Here is a 22211-nt window from a genome sequence, read left to right on the forward strand (position 1 = left end):
GACAGGCAACTGTGACATCACCGAGCTGTGGACTGTGATGCAGTCACATCGTGCCCCTGTTGCAGAACACCAATGGAGAGTATAAGGTTTTCTGTGCAGGCAGAAGACGACTGTATAGAGTTTGCCTTCAAAACCCTTGACGAGACGCCAGATGCCAGCAGCCAGGCAGGTGGAGCTCCTGACCTCCTGGCTGAAAGCAGGCCACATCACCCTGTGGCACGCCCTCCATCCTTTCCACAGGGGATGCTGTCCCCAGCTGAGCAGGGAGCTGCAGGGACAGAGGCCGTGGGCGGCCTCCTGCCTGAAGTCTGGGTGCAACTTTTCAAAAGACAAGAGCACCTCCTGGATCCCGTGCTGCCCTGGCTGCGCCAGGAGCTGGCAACAATATATGGGGAGCAATGGTGGCTGGCAATGAGTGTAGAGAGCATCATCCTGCACTGCCTCTGCATCCTCAGTCCGAATCGGGAGCTCATGGTCCAGAGACTGCAGGACTGCCTTCAGGGACATACAGCACAGCTGGTCCATGGCATCATCCATAGCATTGTGGAGCGATGCAGCGAGGAGGCCCAGAGGCTGCTGGAGTCCCGTACTGTGGGGTATGAGGATGACAGAGCTGCAGCCAGCTCCAGCTCCTCCAGACCCAGTTCCTCCACATTCAGCTGCACCATCTCCAGGCCCCCCACATCCAATCTGAGCAGCTCCAGCTTCACCAGCTCAAGCCAGACCACATCCCAAGAGGGGTCTAATGACTTCAACCTGGCCTCCTCCAGCAGCTCTGCAGGCTCCCATCGGGAGGAGGCAGCCGGTACATCAGAGTCTGCCCTCCGTGGGCGTCCTGGCCACCGCTCACCTGCGCCTGTCCCTGCAGGGCAGGAGCAGCCCCAGGAGGAGCCGGGGCAGGCAGAGGTGGTGGCTGGTCCCTCTGCCCAGGGCAGCTGCTGCAGGCCCTCCACTCCCAGCCGGGACAGGGATCACTCATTTAAGAGGCCCCAGCCCCCCGCAAAGAGGAGGGCCTCTGGCCCCCAGGACTCTCCCCAGCCCTGCAAGAGGCGGCCTCACCGGCGGCACTAGCCTGTCTCCAGCACCTCCATGTTCAAGGGCAAGGATATAAATTCCTGTTTCCCTGACACAGGCTCTGGGTGCGTCTTTCTCTCTCTTCTGGTGCCTGTCCCTGATTCCTGTGCCCCACCGTGGGTGGCACCTGTCTGGGGGGGGCTACCAGAAGGGTGGCAAACGTGGGAAGCAGAGAGGGACCCGGCACTGTGGGCGAGTGCCAGCGGGAGTGGATGGGGCTGGAGCAAAGTGCCCCTTTAGGCTTCTCCCTGTGGGTGGGGGCACAACCCAGCAGGCTGGGAGACTTTGGCCCAGGGCTGCCCACCGAGCGCCCAGCTCCTCCCTGCAGATCCTGGCACTGCACAGCGAAAGGCAGCCAGCTGCGGGAGGCGTCACCCAGCTGTGGGCAGGCCACGTTGACTGGTCCCACCACGCTCCCCCTCGCAGGAGACCTGTGCGGGGCGTCAGGAGCGGGGACGAGACACACAGCCAGGGCTGCAGGTCACAGGGGTCCAAGCTGGAGGAACACAGGAAGGTAGAAGATGAAAACAAGAAACGCTGTTTTCTTTTCTCTCCTGATGCTGTGCGCCTGTGGGGGCGGAAGGCCCGCTGTGACATCACCGTGTTCTGGAAGCTGGCGTCACCCAGCGTCACCCATTGTGACATCCGCCAGCGATGGTCTGTGACCTCACATCCCTCACTGCTTATCTTCGGGCACCGGCAGAGCCTGGGCCAGTCTGGCTCGTGCCTGGCCTCCTGCCGAGCGTGCCTGCGAGGTCTGAGGCTTCTCCTGGTGCTGGGTGGTGCTTCGGGGGTTGCCGCCGGCAGCTCTCGGTGTCCATCCCAGAGCCATCGCCTGTGTTTCCCCGGCCCTGCCTGGATCAGGCAGCCGGGCACCGCGGGCTGTGCTTGCAGCAGCGCAGGTGAGCCGTGCGGGGAACCGTCCCCCGGGGTGGCTGTGGGGCAGGTGATGAGGTTAGGGAGCTGGGAGGATTCCTTCTCAAGGGGCCTGGGAATTCCATCTTGCCCTCCCTTCCACAGGGCAGTGAGTGACCATGGCCTCTCTCCATTTTTCACAGTGTTGCACCAGCGAAGGGAGTGTCTCCTCATCATCAGCTCTCCCCAACCTGCCGCAACAAGCGAACATGGCCACACAGGCAGAGTGGAGTTGCCCCATCTGCCACAACACTCAAAGTGACATCACTTATGTGATGCCCTGTCACCACCAGTTCTGCCTGGGCTGCATCCTGCGTTGTGCAAAGATGAAACCATCGTGCCCCTGTTGCAGAACACCAATGGAGAGTATAAGGTTTTCTGTGCAGGCAGAAGACGACTGTATAGAGTTTGCCTTCAAAACCCTTGACGAGACGCCAGATGCCAGCAGCCAGGCAGGTGGAGCTCCTGACCTCCTGGCTGAAAGCAGGCCACATCACCCTGTGGCACGCCCTCCATCCTTTCCACAGGGGATGCTGTCCCCAGCTGAGCAGGGAGCTGCAGGGACAGAGGCCGTGGGCGGCCTCCTGCCTGAAGTCTGGGTGCAACTTTTCAAAAGACAAGAGCACCTCCTGGATCCCGTGCTGCCCTGGCTGCGCCAGGAGCTGGCAACAATATATGGGGAGCAATGGTGGCTGGCAATGAGTGTAGAGAGCATCATCCTGCACTGCCTCTGCATCCTCGGTCCGAATCGGGAGCTCATGGTCCAGAGACTGCAGGACTGCCTTCAGGGACATACAGCACAGCTGGTCCATGGCATCATCCATAGCATTGTGGAGCGATGCAGCGAGGAGGCCCAGAGGCTGCTGGAGTCCCGTACTGTGGGGTATGAGGATGACAGAGCTGCAGCCAGCTCCAGCTCCTCCAGACCCAGTTCCTCCACATTCAGCTGCACCATCTCCAGGCCCCCCACATCCAATCTGAGCAGCTCCAGCTTCACCAGCTCAAGCCAGACCACATCCCAAGAGGGGTCTAATGACTTCAACCTGGCCTCCTCCAGCAGCTCTGCAGGCTCCCATCGGGAGGAGGCAGCCGGTACATCAGAGTCTGCCCTCCGTGGGCGTCCTGGCCACCGCTCACCTGCGCCTGTCCCTGCAGGGCAGGAGCAGCCCCAGGAGGAGCCGGGGCAGGCAGAGGTGGTGGCTGGTCCCTCTGCCCAGGGCAGCTGCTGCAGGCCCTCCACTCCCAGCCGGGACAGGGATCACTCATTTAAGAGGCCCCAGCCCCCCGCAAAGAGGAGGGCCTCTGGCCCCCAGGACTCTCCCCAGCCCTGCAAGAGGCGGCCTCACCGGCGGCACTAGCCTGTCTCCAGCACCTCCATGTTCAAGGGCAAGGATATAAATTCCTGTTTCCCTGACACAGGCTCTGGGTGCGTCTTTCTCTCTCTTCTGGTGCCTGTCCCTGATTCCTGTGCCCCACCGTGGGTGGCACCTGTCTGGGGGGGGCTACCAGAAGGGTGGCAAACGTGGGAAGCAGAGAGGGACCCGGCACTGTGGGCGAGTGCCAGCGGGAGTGGATGGGGCTGGAGCAAAGTGCCCCTTTAGGCTTCTCCCTGTGGGTGGGGGCACAACCCAGCAGGCTGGGAGACTTTGGCCCAGGGCTGCCCACCGAGCGCCCAGCTCCTCCCTGCAGATCCTGGCACTGCACAGCGAAAGGCAGCCAGCTGCGGGAGGCGTCACCCAGCTGTGGGCAGGCCACGCTGACTGGTCCCACCACGCTCCCCCTCGCAGGAGACCTGTGCGGGGCGTCAGGAGCGGGGACGAGACACACAGCCAGGGCTGCAGGTCACAGGGGTCCAAGCTGGAGGAACACAGGAAGGTAGAAGATGAAAACAAGAAACGCTGTTTTCTTTTCTCTCCTGATGCTGTGCGCCTGTGGGGGCGGAAGGCCCGCTGTGACATCACCGTGTTCTGGAAGCTGGCGTCACCCAGCGTCACCCATTGTGACATCCGCCAGCGATGGTCTGTGACCTCACATCCCTCACTGCTTATCTTCGGGCACCGGCAGAGCCTGGGCCAGTCTGGCTCGTGCCTGGCCTCCTGCCGAGCGTGCCTGCGAGGTCTGAGGCTTCTCCTGGTGCTGGGTGGTGCTTCGGGGGTTGCCGCCGGCAGCTCTCGGTGTCCATCCCAGAGCCATCGCCTGTGTTTCCCCGGCCCTGCCTGGATCAGGCAGCCGGGCACCGCGGGCTGTGCTTGCAGCAGCGCAGGTGAGCCGTGCGGGGAACCGTCCCCCGGGGTGGCTGTGGGGCAGGTGATGAGGTTAGGGAGCTGGGAGGATTCCTTCTCAAGGGGCCTGGGAATTCCATCTTGCCCTCCCTTCCACAGGGCAGTGAGTGACCATGGCCTCTCTCCATTTTTCACAGTGTTGCACCAGCGAAGGGAGTGTCTCCTCATCATCAGCTCTCCCCAACCTGCCGCAACAAGCGAACATGGCCACACAGGCAGAGTGGAGTTGCCCCATCTGCCACAACACTCAAAGTGACATCACTTATGTGATGCCCTGTCACCACCAGTTCTGCCTGGGCTGCATCCTGCGTTGTGCAAAGATGAAACCATCGTGCCCCTGTTGCAGAACACCAATGGAGAGTATAAGGTTTTCTGTGCAGGCAGAAGACGACTGTATAGAGTTTGCCTTCAAAACCCTTGACGAGACGCCAGATGCCAGCAGCCAGGCAGGTGGAGCTCCTGACCTCCTGGCTGAAAGCAGGCCACATCACCCTGTGGCACGCCCTCCATCCTTTCCACAGGGGATGCTGTCCCCAGCTGAGCAGGGAGCTGCAGGGACAGAGGCCGTGGGCGGCCTCCTGCCTGAAGTCTGGGTGCAACTTTTCAAAAGACAAGAGCACCTCCTGGATCCCGTGCTGCCCTGGCTGCGCCAGGAGCTGGCAACAATATATGGGGAGCAATGGTGGCTGGCAATGAGTGTAGAGAGCATCATCCTGCACTGCCTCTGCATCCTCGGTCCGAATCGGGAGCTCATGGTCCAGAGACTGCAGGACTGCCTTCAGGGACATACAGCACAGCTGGTCCATGGCATCATCCATAGCATTGTGGAGCGATGCAGCGAGGAGGCCCAGAGGCTGCTGGAGTCCCGTACTGTGGGGTATGAGGATGACAGAGCTGCAGCCAGCTCCAGCTCCTCCAGACCCAGTTCCTCCACATTCAGCTGCACCATCTCCAGGCCCCCCACATCCAATCTGAGCAGCTCCAGCTTCACCAGCTCAAGCCAGACCACATCCCAAGAGGGGTCTAATGACTTCAACCTGGCCTCCTCCAGCAGCTCTGCAGGCTCCCATCGGGAGGAGGCAGCCGGTACATCAGAGTCTGCCCTCCGTGGGCGTCCTGGCCACCGCTCACCTGCGCCTGTCCCTGCAGGGCAGGAGCAGCCCCAGGAGGAGCCGGGGCAGGCAGAGGTGGTGGCTGGTCCCTCTGCCCAGGGCAGCTGCTGCAGGCCCTCCACTCCCAGCCGGGACAGGGATCACTCATTTAAGAGGCCCCAGCCCCCCGCAAAGAGGAGGGCCTCTGGCCCCCAGGACTCTCCCCAGCCCTGCAAGAGGCGGCCTCACCGGCGGCACTAGCCTGTCTCCAGCACCTCCATGTTCAAGGGCAAGGATATAAATTCCTGTTTCCCTGACACAGGCTCTGGGTGCGTCTTTCTCTCTCTTCTGGTGCCTGTCCCTGATTCCTGTGCCCCACCGTGGGTGGCACCTGTCTGGGGGGGGCTACCAGAAGGGTGGCAAACGTGGGAAGCAGAGAGGGACCCGGCACTGTGGGCGAGTGCCAGCGGGAGTGGATGGGGCTGGAGCAAAGTGCCCCTTTAGGCTTCTCCCTGTGGGTGGGGGCACAACCCAGCAGGCTGGGAGACTTTGGCCCAGGGCTGCCCACCGAGCGCCCAGCTCCTCCCTGCAGATCCTGGCACTGCACAGCGAAAGGCAGCCAGCTGCGGGAGGCGTCACCCAGCTGTGGGCAGGCCACGCTGACTGGTCCCACCACGCTCCCCCTCGCAGGAGACCTGTGCGGGGCGTCAGGAGCGGGGACGAGACACACAGCCAGGGCTGCAGGTCACAGGGGTCCAAGCTGGAGGAACACAGGAAGGTAGAAGATGAAAACAAGAAACGCTGTTTTCTTTTCTCTCCTGATGCTGTGCGCCTGTGGGGGCGGAAGGCCCGCTGTGACATCACCGTGTTCTGGAAGCTGGCGTCACCCAGCGTCACCCATTGTGACATCCGCCAGCGATGGTCTGTGACCTCACATCCCTCACTGCTTATCTTCGGGCACCGGCAGAGCCTGGGCCAGTCTGGCTCGTGCCTGGCCTCCTGCCGAGCGTGCCTGCGAGGTCTGAGGCTTCTCCTGGTGCTGGGTGGTGCTTCGGGGGTTGCCGCCGGCAGCTCTCGGTGTCCATCCCAGAGCCATCGCCTGTGTTTCCCCGGCCCTGCCTGGATCAGGCAGCCGGGCACCGCGGGCTGTGCTTGCAGCAGCGCAGGTGAGCCGTGCGGGGAACCGTCCCCCGGGGTGGCTGTGGGGCAGGTGATGAGGTTAGGGAGCTGGGAGGATTCCTTCTCAAGGGGCCTGGGAATTCCATCTTGCCCTCCCTTCCACAGGGCAGTGAGTGACCATGGCCTCTCTCCATTTTTCACAGTGTTGCACCAGCGAAGGGAGTGTCTCCTCATCATCAGCTCTCCCCAACCTGCCGCAACAAGCGAACATGGCCACACAGGCAGAGTGGAGTTGCCCCATCTGCCACAACACTCAAAGTGACATCACTTATGTGATGCCCTGTCACCACCAGTTCTGCCTGGGCTGCATCCTGCGTTGTGCAAAGATGAAACCATCGTGCCCCTGTTGCAGAACACCAATGGAGAGTATAAGGTTTTCTGTGCAGGCAGAAGACGACTGTATAGAGTTTGCCTTCAAAACCCTTGACGAGACGCCAGATGCCAGCAGCCAGGCAGGTGGAGCTCCTGACCTCCTGGCTGAAAGCAGGCCACATCACCCTGTGGCACGCCCTCCATCCTTTCCACAGGGGATGCTGTCCCCAGCTGAGCAGGGAGCTGCAGGGACAGAGGCCGTGGGCGGCCTCCTGCCTGAAGTCTGGGTGCAACTTTTCAAAAGACAAGAGCACCTCCTGGATCCCGTGCTGCCCTGGCTGCGCCAGGAGCTGGCAACAATATATGGGGAGCAATGGTGGCTGGCAATGAGTGTAGAGAGCATCATCCTGCACTGCCTCTGCATCCTCGGTCCGAATCGGGAGCTCATGGTCCAGAGACTGCAGGACTGCCTTCAGGGACATACAGCACAGCTGGTCCATGGCATCATCCATAGCATTGTGGAGCGATGCAGCGAGGAGGCCCAGAGGCTGCTGGAGTCCCGTACTGTGGGGTATGAGGATGACAGAGCTGCAGCCAGCTCCAGCTCCTCCAGACCCAGTTCCTCCACATTCAGCTGCACCATCTCCAGGCCCCCCACATCCAATCTGAGCAGCTCCAGCTTCACCAGCTCAAGCCAGACCACATCCCAAGAGGGGTCTAATGACTTCAACCTGGCCTCCTCCAGCAGCTCTGCAGGCTCCCATCGGGAGGAGGCAGCCGGTACATCAGAGTCTGCCCTCCGTGGGCGTCCTGGCCACCGCTCACCTGCGCCTGTCCCTGCAGGGCAGGAGCAGCCCCAGGAGGAGCCGGGGCAGGCAGAGGTGGTGGCTGGTCCCTCTGCCCAGGGCAGCTGCTGCAGGCCCTCCACTCCCAGCCGGGACAGGGATCACTCATTTAAGAGGCCCCAGCCCCCCGCAAAGAGGAGGGCCTCTGGCCCCCAGGACTCTCCCCAGCCCTGCAAGAGGCGGCCTCACCGGCGGCACTAGCCTGTCTCCAGCACCTCCATGTTCAAGGGCAAGGATATAAATTCCTGTTTCCCTGACACAGGCTCTGGGTGCGTCTTTCTCTCTCTTCTGGTGCCTGTCCCTGATTCCTGTGCCCCACCGTGGGTGGCACCTGTCTGGGGGGGGCTACCAGAAGGGTGGCAAACGTGGGAAGCAGAGAGGGACCCGGCACTGTGGGCGAGTGCCAGCGGGAGTGGATGGGGCTGGAGCAAAGTGCCCCTTTAGGCTTCTCCCTGTGGGTGGGGGCACAACCCAGCAGGCTGGGAGACTTTGGCCCAGGGCTGCCCACCGAGCGCCCAGCTCCTCCCTGCAGATCCTGGCACTGCACAGCGAAAGGCAGCCAGCTGCGGGAGGCGTCACCCAGCTGTGGGCAGGCCACGCTGACTGGTCCCACCACGCTCCCCCTCGCAGGAGACCTGTGCGGGGCGTCAGGAGCGGGGACGAGACACACAGCCAGGGCTGCAGGTCACAGGGGTCCAAGCTGGAGGAACACAGGAAGGTAGAAGATGAAAACAAGAAACGCTGTTTTCTTTTCTCTCCTGATGCTGTGCGCCTGTGGGGGCGGAAGGCCCGCTGTGACATCACCGTGTTCTGGAAGCTGGCGTCACCCAGCGTCACCCATTGTGACATCCGCCAGCGATGGTCTGTGACCTCACATCCCTCACTGCTTATCTTCGGGCACCGGCAGAGCCTGGGCCAGTCTGGCTCGTGCCTGGCCTCCTGCCGAGCGTGCCTGCGAGGTCTGAGGCTTCTCCTGGTGCTGGGTGGTGCTTCGGGGGTTGCCGCCGGCAGCTCTCGGTGTCCATCCCAGAGCCATCGCCTGTGTTTCCCCGGCCCTGCCTGGATCAGGCAGCCGGGCACCGCGGGCTGTGCTTGCAGCAGCGCAGGTGAGCCGTGCGGGGAACCGTCCCCCGGGGTGGCTGTGGGGCAGGTGATGAGGTTAGGGAGCTGGGAGGATTCCTTCTCAAGGGGCCTGGGAATTCCATCTTGCCCTCCCTTCCACAGGGCAGTGAGTGACCATGGCCTCTCTCCATTTTTCACAGTGTTGCACCAGCGAAGGGAGTGTCTCCTCATCATCAGCTCTCCCCAACCTGCCGCAACAAGCGAACATGGCCACACAGGCAGAGTGGAGTTGCCCCATCTGCCACAACACTCAAAGTGACATCACTTATGTGATGCCCTGTCACCACCAGTTCTGCCTGGGCTGCATCCTGCGTTGTGCAAAGATGAAACCATCGTGCCCCTGTTGCAGAACACCAATGGAGAGTATAAGGTTTTCTGTGCAGGCAGAAGACGACTGTATAGAGTTTGCCTTCAAAACCCTTGACGAGACGCCAGATGCCAGCAGCCAGGCAGGTGGAGCTCCTGACCTCCTGGCTGAAAGCAGGCCACATCACCCTGTGGCACGCCCTCCATCCTTTCCACAGGGGATGCTGTCCCCAGCTGAGCAGGGAGCTGCAGGGACAGAGGCCGTGGGCGGCCTCCTGCCTGAAGTCTGGGTGCAACTTTTCAAAAGACAAGAGCACCTCCTGGATCCCGTGCTGCCCTGGCTGCGCCAGGAGCTGGCAACAATATATGGGGAGCAATGGTGGCTGGCAATGAGTGTAGAGAGCATCATCCTGCACTGCCTCTGCATCCTCGGTCCGAATCGGGAGCTCATGGTCCAGAGACTGCAGGACTGCCTTCAGGGACATACAGCACAGCTGGTCCATGGCATCATCCATAGCATTGTGGAGCGATGCAGCGAGGAGGCCCAGAGGCTGCTGGAGTCCCGTACTGTGGGGTATGAGGATGACAGAGCTGCAGCCAGCTCCAGCTCCTCCAGACCCAGTTCCTCCACATTCAGCTGCACCATCTCCAGGCCCCCCACATCCAATCTGAGCAGCTCCAGCTTCACCAGCTCAAGCCAGACCACATCCCAAGAGGGGTCTAATGACTTCAACCTGGCCTCCTCCAGCAGCTCTGCAGGCTCCCATCGGGAGGAGGCAGCCGGTACATCAGAGTCTGCCCTCCGTGGGCGTCCTGGCCACCGCTCACCTGCGCCTGTCCCTGCAGGGCAGGAGCAGCCCCAGGAGGAGCCGGGGCAGGCAGAGGTGGTGGCTGGTCCCTCTGCCCAGGGCAGCTGCTGCAGGCCCTCCACTCCCAGCCGGGACAGGGATCACTCATTTAAGAGGCCCCAGCCCCCCGCAAAGAGGAGGGCCTCTGGCCCCCAGGACTCTCCCCAGCCCTGCAAGAGGCGGCCTCACCGGCGGCACTAGCCTGTCTCCAGCACCTCCATGTTCAAGGGCAAGGATATAAATTCCTGTTTCCCTGACACAGGCTCTGGGTGCGTCTTTCTCTCTCTTCTGGTGCCTGTCCCTGATTCCTGTGCCCCACCGTGGGTGGCACCTGTCTGGGGGGGGCTACCAGAAGGGTGGCAAACGTGGGAAGCAGAGAGGGACCCGGCACTGTGGGCGAGTGCCAGCGGGAGTGGATGGGGCTGGAGCAAAGTGCCCCTTTAGGCTTCTCCCTGTGGGTGGGGGCACAACCCAGCAGGCTGGGAGACTTTGGCCCAGGGCTGCCCACCGAGCGCCCAGCTCCTCCCTGCAGATCCTGGCACTGCACAGCGAAAGGCAGCCAGCTGCGGGAGGCGTCACCCAGCTGTGGGCAGGCCACGCTGACTGGTCCCACCACGCTCCCCCTCGCAGGAGACCTGTGCGGGGCGTCAGGAGCGGGGACGAGACACACAGCCAGGGCTGCAGGTCACAGGGGTCCAAGCTGGAGGAACACAGGAAGGTAGAAGATGAAAACAAGAAACGCTGTTTTCTTTTCTCTCCTGATGCTGTGCGCCTGTGGGGGCGGAAGGCCCGCTGTGACATCACCGTGTTCTGGAAGCTGGCGTCACCCAGCGTCACCCATTGTGACATCCGCCAGCGATGGTCTGTGACCTCACATCCCTCACTGCTTATCTTCGGGCACCGGCAGAGCCTGGGCCAGTCTGGCTCGTGCCTGGCCTCCTGCCGAGCGTGCCTGCGAGGTCTGAGGCTTCTCCTGGTGCTGGGTGGTGCTTCGGGGGTTGCCGCCGGCAGCTCTCGGTGTCCATCCCAGAGCCATCGCCTGTGTTTCCCCGGCCCTGCCTGGATCAGGCAGCCGGGCACCGCGGGCTGTGCTTGCAGCAGCGCAGGTGAGCCGTGCGGGGAACCGTCCCCCGGGGTGGCTGTGGGGCAGGTGATGAGGTTAGGGAGCTGGGAGGATTCCTTCTCAAGGGGCCTGGGAATTCCATCTTGCCCTCCCTTCCACAGGGCAGTGAGTGACCATGGCCTCTCTCCATTTTTCACAGTGTTGCACCAGCGAAGGGAGTGTCTCCTCATCATCAGCTCTCCCCAACCTGCCGCAACAAGCGAACATGGCCACACAGGCAGAGTGGAGTTGCCCCATCTGCCACAACACTCAAAGTGACATCACTTATGTGATGCCCTGTCACCACCAGTTCTGCCTGGGCTGCATCCTGCGTTGTGCAAAGATGAAACCATCGTGCCCCTGTTGCAGAACACCAATGGAGAGTATAAGGTTTTCTGTGCAGGCAGAAGACGACTATATAGAGTTTGCCTTCAAAACCCTTGACGAGACGCCAGATGCCAGCAGCCAGGCAGGTGGAGCTCCTGACCTCCTGGCTGAAAGCAGGCCACATCACCCTGTGGCACGCCCTCCATCCTTTCCACAGGGGATGCTGTCCCCAGCTGAGCAGGGAGCTGCAGGGACAGAGGCCGTGGGCGGCCTCCTGCCTGAAGTCTGGGTGCAACTTTTCAAAAGACAAGAGCACCTCCTGGATCCCGTGCTGCCCTGGCTGCGCCAGGAGCTGGCAACAATATATGGGGAGCAATGGTGGCTGGCAATGAGTGTAGAGAGCATCATCCTGCACTGCCTCTGCATCCTCGGTCCGAATCGGGAGCTCATGGTCCAGAGACTGCAGGACTGCCTTCAGGGACATACAGCACAGCTGGTCCATGGCATCATCCATAGCATTGTGGAGCGATGCAGCGAGCAGGCCCAGAGGCTGCTGGAGTCCCGTACTGTGGGGTATGAGGATGACAGAGCTGCAGCCAGCTCCAGCTCCTCCAGACCCAGTTCCTCCACATTCAGCTGCACCATCTCCAGGCCCCCCACATCCAATCTGAGCAGCTCCAGCTTCACCAGCTCAAGCCAGACCACATCCCAAGAGGGGTCTAATGACTTCAACCTGGCCTCCTCCAGCAGCTCTGCAGGCTCCCATCGGGAGGAGGCAGCCGGTACATCAGAGTCTGCCCTCCGTGGGCGTCCTGGCCACCGCTCACCTGCGCCTGTCCCTGCAGGGCAGGAGCAGCCCCAGGAGGAGCCGGGGCAGGCAGAGGTGGTGGCTGGTCCCTCTGCCCAGGGCAGCTGCTGCAGGCCCTCCACTCCCAGCCGGGACAGGGATCACTCATTTAAGAGGCCCCAGCCCCCCGCAAAGAGGAGGGCCTCTGGCCCCCAGGACTCTCCCCAGCCCTGCAAGAGGCGGCCTCACCGGCGGCACTAGCCTGTCTCCAGCACCTCCGTGTTCAAGGGCAAGGATATAAATTCCTGTTTCCCTGACACAGGCTCTGGGTGCGTCTTTCTCTCTCTTCTGGTGCCTGTCCCTGATTCCTGTGCCCCACCGTGGGTGGCACCTGTCTGGGGGGGGCTACCAGAAGGGTGGCAAACGTGGGAAGCAGAGAGGGACCCGGCACTGTGGGCGAGTGCCAGCGGGAGTGGATGGGGCTGGAGCAAAGTGCCCCTTTAGGCTTCTCCCTGTGGGTGGGGGCACAACCCAGCAGGCTGGGAGACTTTGGCCCAGGGCTGCCCACCGAGCGCCCAGCTCCTCCCTGCAGATCCTGGCACTGCACAGCGAAAGGCAGCCAGCTGCGGGAGGCGTCACCCAGCTGTGGGCAGGCCACGCTGACTGGTCCCACCACGCTCCCCCTCGCAGGAGACCTGTGCGGGGCGTCAGGAGCGGGGACGAGACACACAGCCAGGGCTGCAGGTCACAGGGGTCCAAGCTGGAGGAACACAGGAAGGTAGAAGATGAAAACAAGAAACGCTGTTTTCTTTTCTCTCCTGATGCTGTGCGCCTGTGGGGGCGGAAGGCCCGCTGTGACATCACCGTGTTCTGGAAGCTGGCGTCACCCAGCGTCACCCATTGTGACATCCGCCAGCGATGGTCTGTGACCTCACATCCCTCACTGCTTATCTTCGGGCACCGGCAGAGCCTGGGCCAGTCTGGCTCGTGCCTGGCCTCCTGCCGAGCGTGCCTGCGAGGTCTGAGGCTTCTCCTGGTGCTGGGTGGTGCTTCGGGGGTTGCCGCCGGCAGCTCTCGGTGTCCATCCCAGAGCCATCGCCTGTGTTTCCCCGGCCCTGCCTGGATCAGGCAGCCGGGCACCGCGGGCTGTGCTTGCAGCAGCGCAGGTGAGCCGTGCGGGGAACCGTCCCCCGGGGTGGCTGTGGGGCAGGTGATGAGGTTAGGGAGCTGGGAGGATTCCTTCTCAAGGGGCCTGGGAATTCCATCTTGCCCTCCCTTCCACAGGGCAGTGAGTGACCATGGCCTCTCTCCATTTTTCACAGTGTTGCACCAGCGAAGGGAGTGTCTCCTCATCATCAGCTCTCCCCAACCTGCCGCAACAAGCGAACATGGCCACACAGGCAGAGTGGAGTTGCCCCATCTGCCACAACACTCAAAGTGACATCACTTATGTGATGCCCTGTCACCACCAGTTCTGCCTGGGCTGCATCCTGCGTTGTGCAAAGATGAAACCATCGTGCCCCTGTTGCAGAACACCAATGGAGAGTATAAGGTTTTCTGTGCAGGCAGAAGACGACTGTATAGAGTTTGCCTTCAAAACCCTTGACGAGACGCCAGATGCCAGCAGCCAGGCAGGTGGAGCTCCTGACCTCCTGGCTGAAAGCAGGCCACATCACCCTGTGGCACGCCCTCCATCCTTTCCACAGGGGATGCTGTCCCCAGCTGAGCAGGGAGCTGCAGGGACAGAGGCCGTGGGCGGCCTCCTGCCTGAAGTCTGGGTGCAACTTTTCAAAAGACAAGAGCACCTCCTGGATCCCGTGCTGCCCTGGCTGCGCCAGGAGCTGGCAACAATATATGGGGAGCAATGGTGGCTGGCAATGAGTGTAGAGAGCATCATCCTGCACTGCCTCTGCATCCTCGGTCCGAATCGGGAGCTCATGGTCCAGAGACTGCAGGACTGCCTTCAGGGACATACAGCACAGCTGGTCCATGGCATCATCCATAGCATTGTGGAGCGATGCAGCGAGCAGGCCCAGAGGCTGCTGGAGTCCCGTACTGTGGGGTATGAGGATGACAGAGCTGCAGCCAGCTCCAGCTCCTCCAGACCCAGTTCCTCCACATTCAGCTGCACCATCTCCAGGCCCCCCACATCCAATCTGAGCAGCTCCAGCTTCACCAGCTCAAGCCAGACCACATCCCAAGAGGGGTCTAATGACTTCAACCTGGCCTCCTCCAGCAGCTCTGCAGGCTCCCATCGGGAGGAGGCAGCCGGTACATCAGAGTCTGCCCTCCGTGGGCGTCCTGGCCACCGCTCACCTGCGCCTGTCCCTGCAGGGCAGGAGCAGCCCCAGGAGGAGCCGGGGCAGGCAGAGGTGGTGGCTGGTCCCTCTGCCCAGGGCAGCTGCTGCAGGCCCTCCACTCCCAGCCGGGACAGGGATCACTCATTTAAGAGGCCCCAGCCCCCCGCAAAGAGGAGGGCCTCTGGCCCCCAGGACTCTCCCCAGCCCTGCAAGAGGCGGCCTCACCGGCGGCACTAGCCTGTCTCCAGCACCTCCGTGTTCAAGGGCAAGGATATAAATTCCTGTTTCCCTGACACAGGCTCGGGGTGCGTCTTTCTCTCTCTTCTGGTGCCTGTCCCTGATTCCTGTGCCCCACCGTGGGTGGCACCTGTCTGGGGGGGGCTACCAGAAGGGTGGCAAACGTGGGAAGCAGAGAGGGACCCGGCACTGTGGGCGAGTGCCAGCGGGAGTGGATGGGGCTGGAGCAAAGTGCCCCTTTAGGCTTCTCCCTGTGGGTGGGGGCACAACCCAGCAGGCTGGGAGACTTTGGCCCAGGGCTGCCCACCGAGCGCCCAGCTCCTCCCTGCAGATCCTGGCACTGCACAGCGAAAGGCAGCCAGCTGCGGGAGGCGTCACCCAGCTGTGGGCAGGCCACGCTGACTGGTCCCACCACGCTCCCCCTCGCAGGAGACCTGTGCGGGGCGTCAGGAGCGGGGACGAGACACACAGCCAGGGCTGCAGGTCACAGGGGTCCAAGCTGGAGGAACACAGGAAGGTAGAAGATGAAAACAAGAAACGCTGTTTTCTTTTCTCTCCTGATGCTGTGCGCCTGTGGGGGCGGAAGGCCCGCTGTGACATCACCGTGTTCTGGAAGCTGGCGTCACCCAGCGTCACCCATTGTGACATCCGCCAGCGATGGTCTGTGACCTCACATCCCTCACTGCTTATCTTCGGGCACCGGCAGAGCCTGGGCCAGTCTGGCTCGTGCCTGGCCTCCTGCCGAGCGTGCCTGCGAGGTCTGAGGCTTCTCCTGGTGCTGGGTGGTGCTTCGGGGGTTGCCGCCGGCAGCTCTCGGTGTCCATCCCAGAGCCATCGCCTGTGTTTCCCCGGCCCTGCCTGGATCAGGCAGCCGGGCACCGCGGGCTGTGCTTGCAGCAGCGCAGGTGAGCCGTGCGGGGAACCGTCCCCCGGGGTGGCTGTGGGGCAGGTGATGAGGTTAGGGAGCTGGGAGGATTCCTTCTCAAGGGGCCTGGGAATTCCATCTTGCCCTCCCTTCCACAGGGCAGTGAGTGACCATGGCCTCTCTCCATTTTTCACAGTGTTGCACCAGCGAAGGGAGTGTCTCCTCATCATCAGCTCTCCCCAACCTGCCGCAACAAGCGAACATGGCCACACAGGCAGAGTGGAGTTGCCCCATCTGCCACAACACTCAAAGTGACATCACTTATGTGATGCCCTGTCACCACCAGTTCTGCCTGGGCTGCATCCTGCGTTGTGCAAAGATGAAACCATCGTGCCCCTGTTGCAGAACACCAATGGAGAGTATAAGGTTTTCTGTGCAGGCAGAAGACGACTGTATAGAGTTTGCCTTCAAAACCCTTGACGAGACGCCAGATGCCAGCAGCCAGGCAGGTGGAGCTCCTGACCTCCTGGCTGAAAGCAGGCCACATCACCCTGTGGCACGCCCTCCATCCTTTCCACAGGGGATGCTGTCCCCAGCTGAGCAGGGAGCTGCAGGGACAGAGGCCGTGGGCGGCCTCCTGCCTGAAGTCTGGGTGCAACTTTTCAAAAGACAAGAGCACCTCCTGGATCCCGTGCTGCCCTGGCTGCGCCAGGAGCTGGCAACAATATATGGGGAGCAATGGTGGCTGGCAATGAGTGTAGAGAGCATCATCCTGCACTGCCTCTGCATCCTCGGTCCGAATCGGGAGCTCATGGTCCAGAGACTGCAGGACTGCCTTCAGGGACATACAGCACAGCTGGTCCATGGCATCATCCATAGCATTGTGGAGCGATGCAGCGAGGAGGCCCAGAGGCTGCTGGAGTCCCGTACTGTGGGGTATGAGGATGACAGAGCTGCAGCCAGCTCCAGCTCCTCCAGACCCAGTTCCTCCACATTCAGCTGCACCATCTCCAGGCCCCCCACATCCAATCTGAGCAGCTCCAGCTTCACCAGCTCAAGCCAGACCACATCCCAAGAGGGGTCTAATGACTTCAACCTGGCCTCCTCCAGCAGCTCTGCAGGCTCCCATCGGGAGGAGGCAGCCGGTACATCAGAGTCTGCCCTCCGTGGGCGTCCTGGCCACCGCTCACCTGCGCCTGTCCCTGCAGGGCAGGAGCAGCCCCAGGAGGAGCCGGGGCAGGCAGAGGTGGTGGCTGGTCCCTCTGCCCAGGGCAGCTGCTGCAGGCCCTCCACTCCCAGCCGGGACAGGGATCACTCATTTAAGAGGCCCCAGCCCCCCGCAAAGAGGAGGGCCTCTGGCCCCCAGGACTCTCCCCAGCCCTGCAAGAGGCGGCCTCACCGGCGGCACTAGCCTGTCTCCAGCACCTCCGTGTTCAAGGGCAAGGATATAAATTCCTGTTTCCCTGACACAGGCTCGGGGTGCGTCTTTCTCTCTCTTCTGGTGCCTGTCCCTGATTCCTGTGCCCCACCGTGGGTGGCACCTGTCTGGGGGGGGCTACCAGAAGGGTGGCAAACGTGGGAAGCAGAGAGGGACCCGGCACTGTGGGCGAGTGCCAGCGGGAGTGGATGGGGCTGGAGCAAAGTGCCCCTTTAGGCTTCTCCCTGTGGGTGGGGGCACAACCCAGCAGGCTGGGAGACTTTGGCCCAGGGCTGCCCACCGAGCGCCCAGCTCCTCCCTGCAGATCCTGGCACTGCACAGCGAAAGGCAGCCAGCTGCGGGAGGCGTCACCCAGCTGTGGGCAGGCCACGCTGACTGGTCCCACCACGCTCCCCCTCGCAGGAGACCTGTGCGGGGCGTCAGGAGCGGGGACGAGACACACAGCCAGGGCTGCAGGTCACAGGGGTCCAAGCTGGAGGAACACAGGAAGGTAGAAGATGAAAACAAGAAACGCTGTTTTCTTTTCTCTCCTGATGCTGTGCGCCTGTGGGGGCGGAAGGCCCGCTGTGACATCACCGTGTTCTGGAAGCTGGCGTCACCCAGCGTCACCCATTGTGACATCCGCCAGCGATGGTCTGTGACCTCACATCCCTCACTGCTTATCTTCGGGCACCGGCAGAGCCTGGGCCAGTCTGGCTCGTGCCTGGCCTCCTGCCGAGCGTGCCTGCGAGGTCTGAGGCTTCTCCTGGTGCTGGGTGGTGCTTCGGGGGTTGCCGCCGGCAGCTCTCGGTGTCCATCCCAGAGCCATCGCCTGTGTTTCCCCGGCCCTGCCTGGATCAGGCAGCCGGGCACCGCGGGCTGTGCTTGCAGCAGCGCAGGTGAGCCGTGCGGGGAACCGTCCCCCGGGGTGGCTGTGGGGCAGGTGATGAGGTTAGGGAGCTGGGAGGATTCCTTCTCAAGGGGCCTGGGAATTCCATCTTGCCCTCCCTTCCACAGGGCAGTGAGTGACCATGGCCTCTCTCCATTTTTCACAGTGTTGCACCAGCGAAGGGAGTGTCTCCTCATCATCAGCTCTCCCCAACCTGCCGCAACAAGCGAACATGGCCACACAGGCAGAGTGGAGTTGCCCCATCTGCCACAACACTCAAAGTGACATCACTTATGTGATGCCCTGTCACCACCAGTTCTGCCTGGGCTGCATCCTGCGTTGTGCAAAGATGAAACCATCGTGCCCCTGTTGCAGAACACCAATGGAGAGTATAAGGTTTTCTGTGCAGGCAGAAGACGACTGTATAGAGTTTGCCTTCAAAACCCTTGACGAGACGCCAGATGCCAGCAGCCAGGCAGGTGGAGCTCCTGACCTCCTGGCTGAAAGCAGGCCACATCACCCTGTGGCACGCCCTCCATCCTTTCCACAGGGGATGCTGTCCCCAGCTGAGCAGGGAGCTGCAGGGACAGAGGCCGTGGGCGGCCTCCTGCCTGAAGTCTGGGTGCAACTTTTCAAAAGACAAGAGCACCTCCTGGATCCCGTGCTGCCCTGGCTGCGCCAGGAGCTGGCAACAATATATGGGGAGCAATGGTGGCTGGCAATGAGTGTAGAGAGCATCATCCTGCACTGCCTCTGCATCCTCGGTCCGAATCGGGAGCTCATGGTCCAGAGACTGCAGGACTGCCTTCAGGGACATACAGCACAGCTGGTCCATGGCATCATCCATAGCATTGTGGAGCGATGCAGCGAGGAGGCCCAGAGGCTGCTGGAGTCCCGTACTGTGGGGTATGAGGATGACAGAGCTGCAGCCAGCTCCAGCTCCTCCAGACCCAGTTCCTCCACATTCAGCTGCACCATCTCCAGGCCCCCCACATCCAATCTGAGCAGCTCCAGCTTCACCAGCTCAAGCCAGACCACATCCCAAGAGGGGTCTAATGACTTCAACCTGGCCTCCTCCAGCAGCTCTGCAGGCTCCCATCGGGAGGAGGCAGCCGGTACATCAGAGTCTGCCCTCCGTGGGCGTCCTGGCCACCGCTCACCTGCGCCTGTCCCTGCAGGGCAGGAGCAGCCCCAGGAGGAGCCGGGGCAGGCAGAGGTGGTGGCTGGTCCCTCTGCCCAGGGCAGCTGCTGCAGGCCCTCCACTCCCAGCCGGGACAGGGATCACTCATTTAAGAGGCCCCAGCCCCCCGCAAAGAGGAGGGCCTCTGGCCCCCAGGACTCTCCCCAGCCCTGCAAGAGGCGGCCTCACCGGCGGCACTAGCCTGTCTCCAGCACCTCCATGTTCAAGGGCAAGGATATAAATTCCTGTTTCCCTGACACAGGCTCTGGGTGCGTCTTTCTCTCTCTTCTGGTGCCTGTCCCTGATTCCTGTGCCCCACCGTGGGTGGCACCTGTCTGGGGGGGGCTACCAGAAGGGTGGCAAACGTGGGAAGCAGAGAGGGACCCGGCACTGTGGCGAGTGCCAGCGGGAGTGGATGGGGCTGGAGCAAAGTGCCCCTTTAGGCTTCTCCCTGTGGGTGGGGGCACAACCCAGCAGGCTGGGAGACTTTGGCCCAGGGCTGCCCACCGAGCGCCCAGCTCCTCCCTGCAGATCCTGGCACTGCACAGCGAAAGGCAGCCAGCTGCGGGAGGCGTCACCCAGCTGTGGGCAGGCCACGCTGACTGGTCCCACCACGCTCCCCCTCGCAGGAGACCTGTGCGGGGCGTCAGGAGCGGGGACGAGACACACAGCCAGGGCTGCAGGTCACAGGGGTCCAAGCTGGAGGAACACAGGAAGGTAGAAGATGAAAACAAGAAACGCTGTTTTCTTTTCTCTCCTGATGCTGTGCGCCTGTGGGGGCGGAAGGCCCGCTGTGACATCACCGTGTTCTGGAAGCTGGCGTCACCCAGCGTCACCCATTGTGACATCCGCCAGCGATGGTCCTGTGACCTCACATCCCTCACTGCTTATCTTCGGGCACCGCAGAGCCTGGGCCAGTCTGGCTCGTGCCTGGCCTCCTGCCGAGCGTGCCTGCGAGGTCTGAGGCTTCTCCTGGTGCTGGGTGGTGCTTCGGGGGTTGCCGCCGGCAGCTCTCGGTGTCCATCCCAGAGCCATCGCCTGTGTTTCCCCGGCCCTGCCTGGATCAGGCAGCCGGGCACCGCGGGCTGTGCTTGCAGCAGCGCAGGTGAGCCGTGCGGGGAACCCGTCCCCCGGGGTGGCTGTGGGGCAGGTGATGAGGTTAGGGAGCTGGGAGGATTCCTTCTCAAGGGGCCTGGGAATTCCATCTTGCCCTCCCTTCCACAGGGCAGTGAGTGACCATGGCCTCTCTCCATTTTTCACAGTGTTGCACCAGCGAAGGGAGTGTCTCCTCATCATCAGCTCTCCCCAACCTGCCGCAACAAGCGAACATGGCCACACAGGCAGAGTGGAGTTGCCCCATCTGCCACAACACTCAAAGTGACATCACTTATGTGATGCCCTGTCACCACCAGTTCTGCCTGGGCTGCATCCTGCGTTGTGCAAAGATGAAACCATCGTGCCCCTGTTGCAGAACACCAATGGAGAGTATAAGGTTTTCTGTGCAGGCAGAAGACGACTATATAGAGTTTGCCTTCAAAACCCTTGACGAGACGCCAGATGCCAGCAGCCAGGCAGGTGGAGCTCCTGACCTCCTGGCTGAAAGCAGGCCACATCACCCTGTGGCACGCCCTCCATCCTTTCCACAGGGGATGCTGTCCCCAGCTGAGCAGGGAGCTGCAGGGACAGAGGCCGTGGGCGGCCTCCTGCCTGAAGTCTGGGTGCAACTTTTCAAAAGACAAGAGCACCTCCTGGATCCCGTGCTGCCCTGGCTGCGCCAGGAGCTGGCAACAATATATGGGGAGCAATGGTGGCTGGCAATGAGTGTAGAGAGCATCATCCTGCACTGCCTCTGCATCCTCGGCTCCGAATCGGGAGCTCATGGTCCAGAGACTGCAGGACTGCCTTCAGGGACATACAGCACAGCTGGTCCATGGCATCATCCATAGCATTGTGGAGCGATGCAGCGAGGAGGCCCAGAGGCTGCTGGAGTCCCGTACTGTGGGGTATGAGGATGACAGAGCTGCAGCCAGCTCCAGCTCCTCCAGACCCAGTTCCTCCACATTCAGCTGCACCATCTCCAGGCCCCCCACATCCAATCTGAGCAGCTCCAGCTTCACCAGCTCAAGCCAGACCACATCTCAAGAGGGGTCTAATGACTTCAACCTGGCCTCCTCCAGCAGCTCTGCAGGCTCCCATCGGGAGGAGGCAGCCGGTACATCAGAGTCTGCCCTCCGTGGGCGTCCTGGCCACCGCTCACCTGCGCCTGTCCCTGCAGGGCAGGAGCAGCCCCAGGAGGAGCCGGGGCAGGCAGAGGTGGTGGCTGGTCCCTCTGCCCAGGGCAGCTGCTGCAGGCCCTCCACTCCCAGCCGGGACAGGGATCACTCATTTAAGAGGCCCCAGCCCCCCGCAAAGAGGAGGGCCTCTGGCCCCCAGGACTCTCCCCCAGCCCTGCAAGAGGCGGCCTCACCGGCGGCACTAGCCTGTCTCCAGCACCTCCGTGTTCAAGGGCAAGGATATAAATTCCTGTTTCCCTGACACAGGCTCTGGGTGCGTCTTTCTCTCTCTTCTGGTGCCTGTCCCTGATTCCTGTGCCCCACCGTGGGTGGCACCTGTCTGGGGGGGGCTACCAGAAGGGTGGCAAACGTGGGAAGCAGAGAGGGACCCGGCACTGTGGGCGAGTGCCAGCGGGAGTGGATGGGGCTGGAGCAAAGTGCCCCTTTAGGCTTCTCCCTGTGGGTGGGGGCACAACCCAGCAGGCTGGGAGACTTTGGCCCAGGGCTGCCCACCGAGCGCCCAGCTCCTCCCTGCAGATCCTGGCACTGCACAGCGAAAGGCAGCCAGCTGCGGGAGGCGTCACCCAGCTGTGGGCAGGCCACGCTGACTGGTCCCACCACGCTCCCCCTCGCAGGAGACCTGTGCGGGGCGTCAGGAGCGGGGACGAGACACACAGCCAGGGCTGCAGGTCACAGGGGTCCAAGCTGGAGGAACACAGGAAGGTAGAAGATGAAAACAAGAAACGCTGTTTTCTTTTCTCTCCTGATGCTGTGCGCCTGTGGGGGCGGAAGGCCCGCTGTGACATCACCGTGTTCTGGAAGCTGGCGTCACCCAGCGTCACCCATTGTGACATCCGCCA

The sequence above is a fragment of the Falco cherrug genome, chromosome Z (assembly GCF_023634085.1).
Source record: "Falco cherrug isolate bFalChe1 chromosome Z, bFalChe1.pri, whole genome shotgun sequence".
In the NCBI taxonomy this organism is placed as follows: Eukaryota; Metazoa; Chordata; class Aves; order Falconiformes; family Falconidae; genus Falco; species Falco cherrug.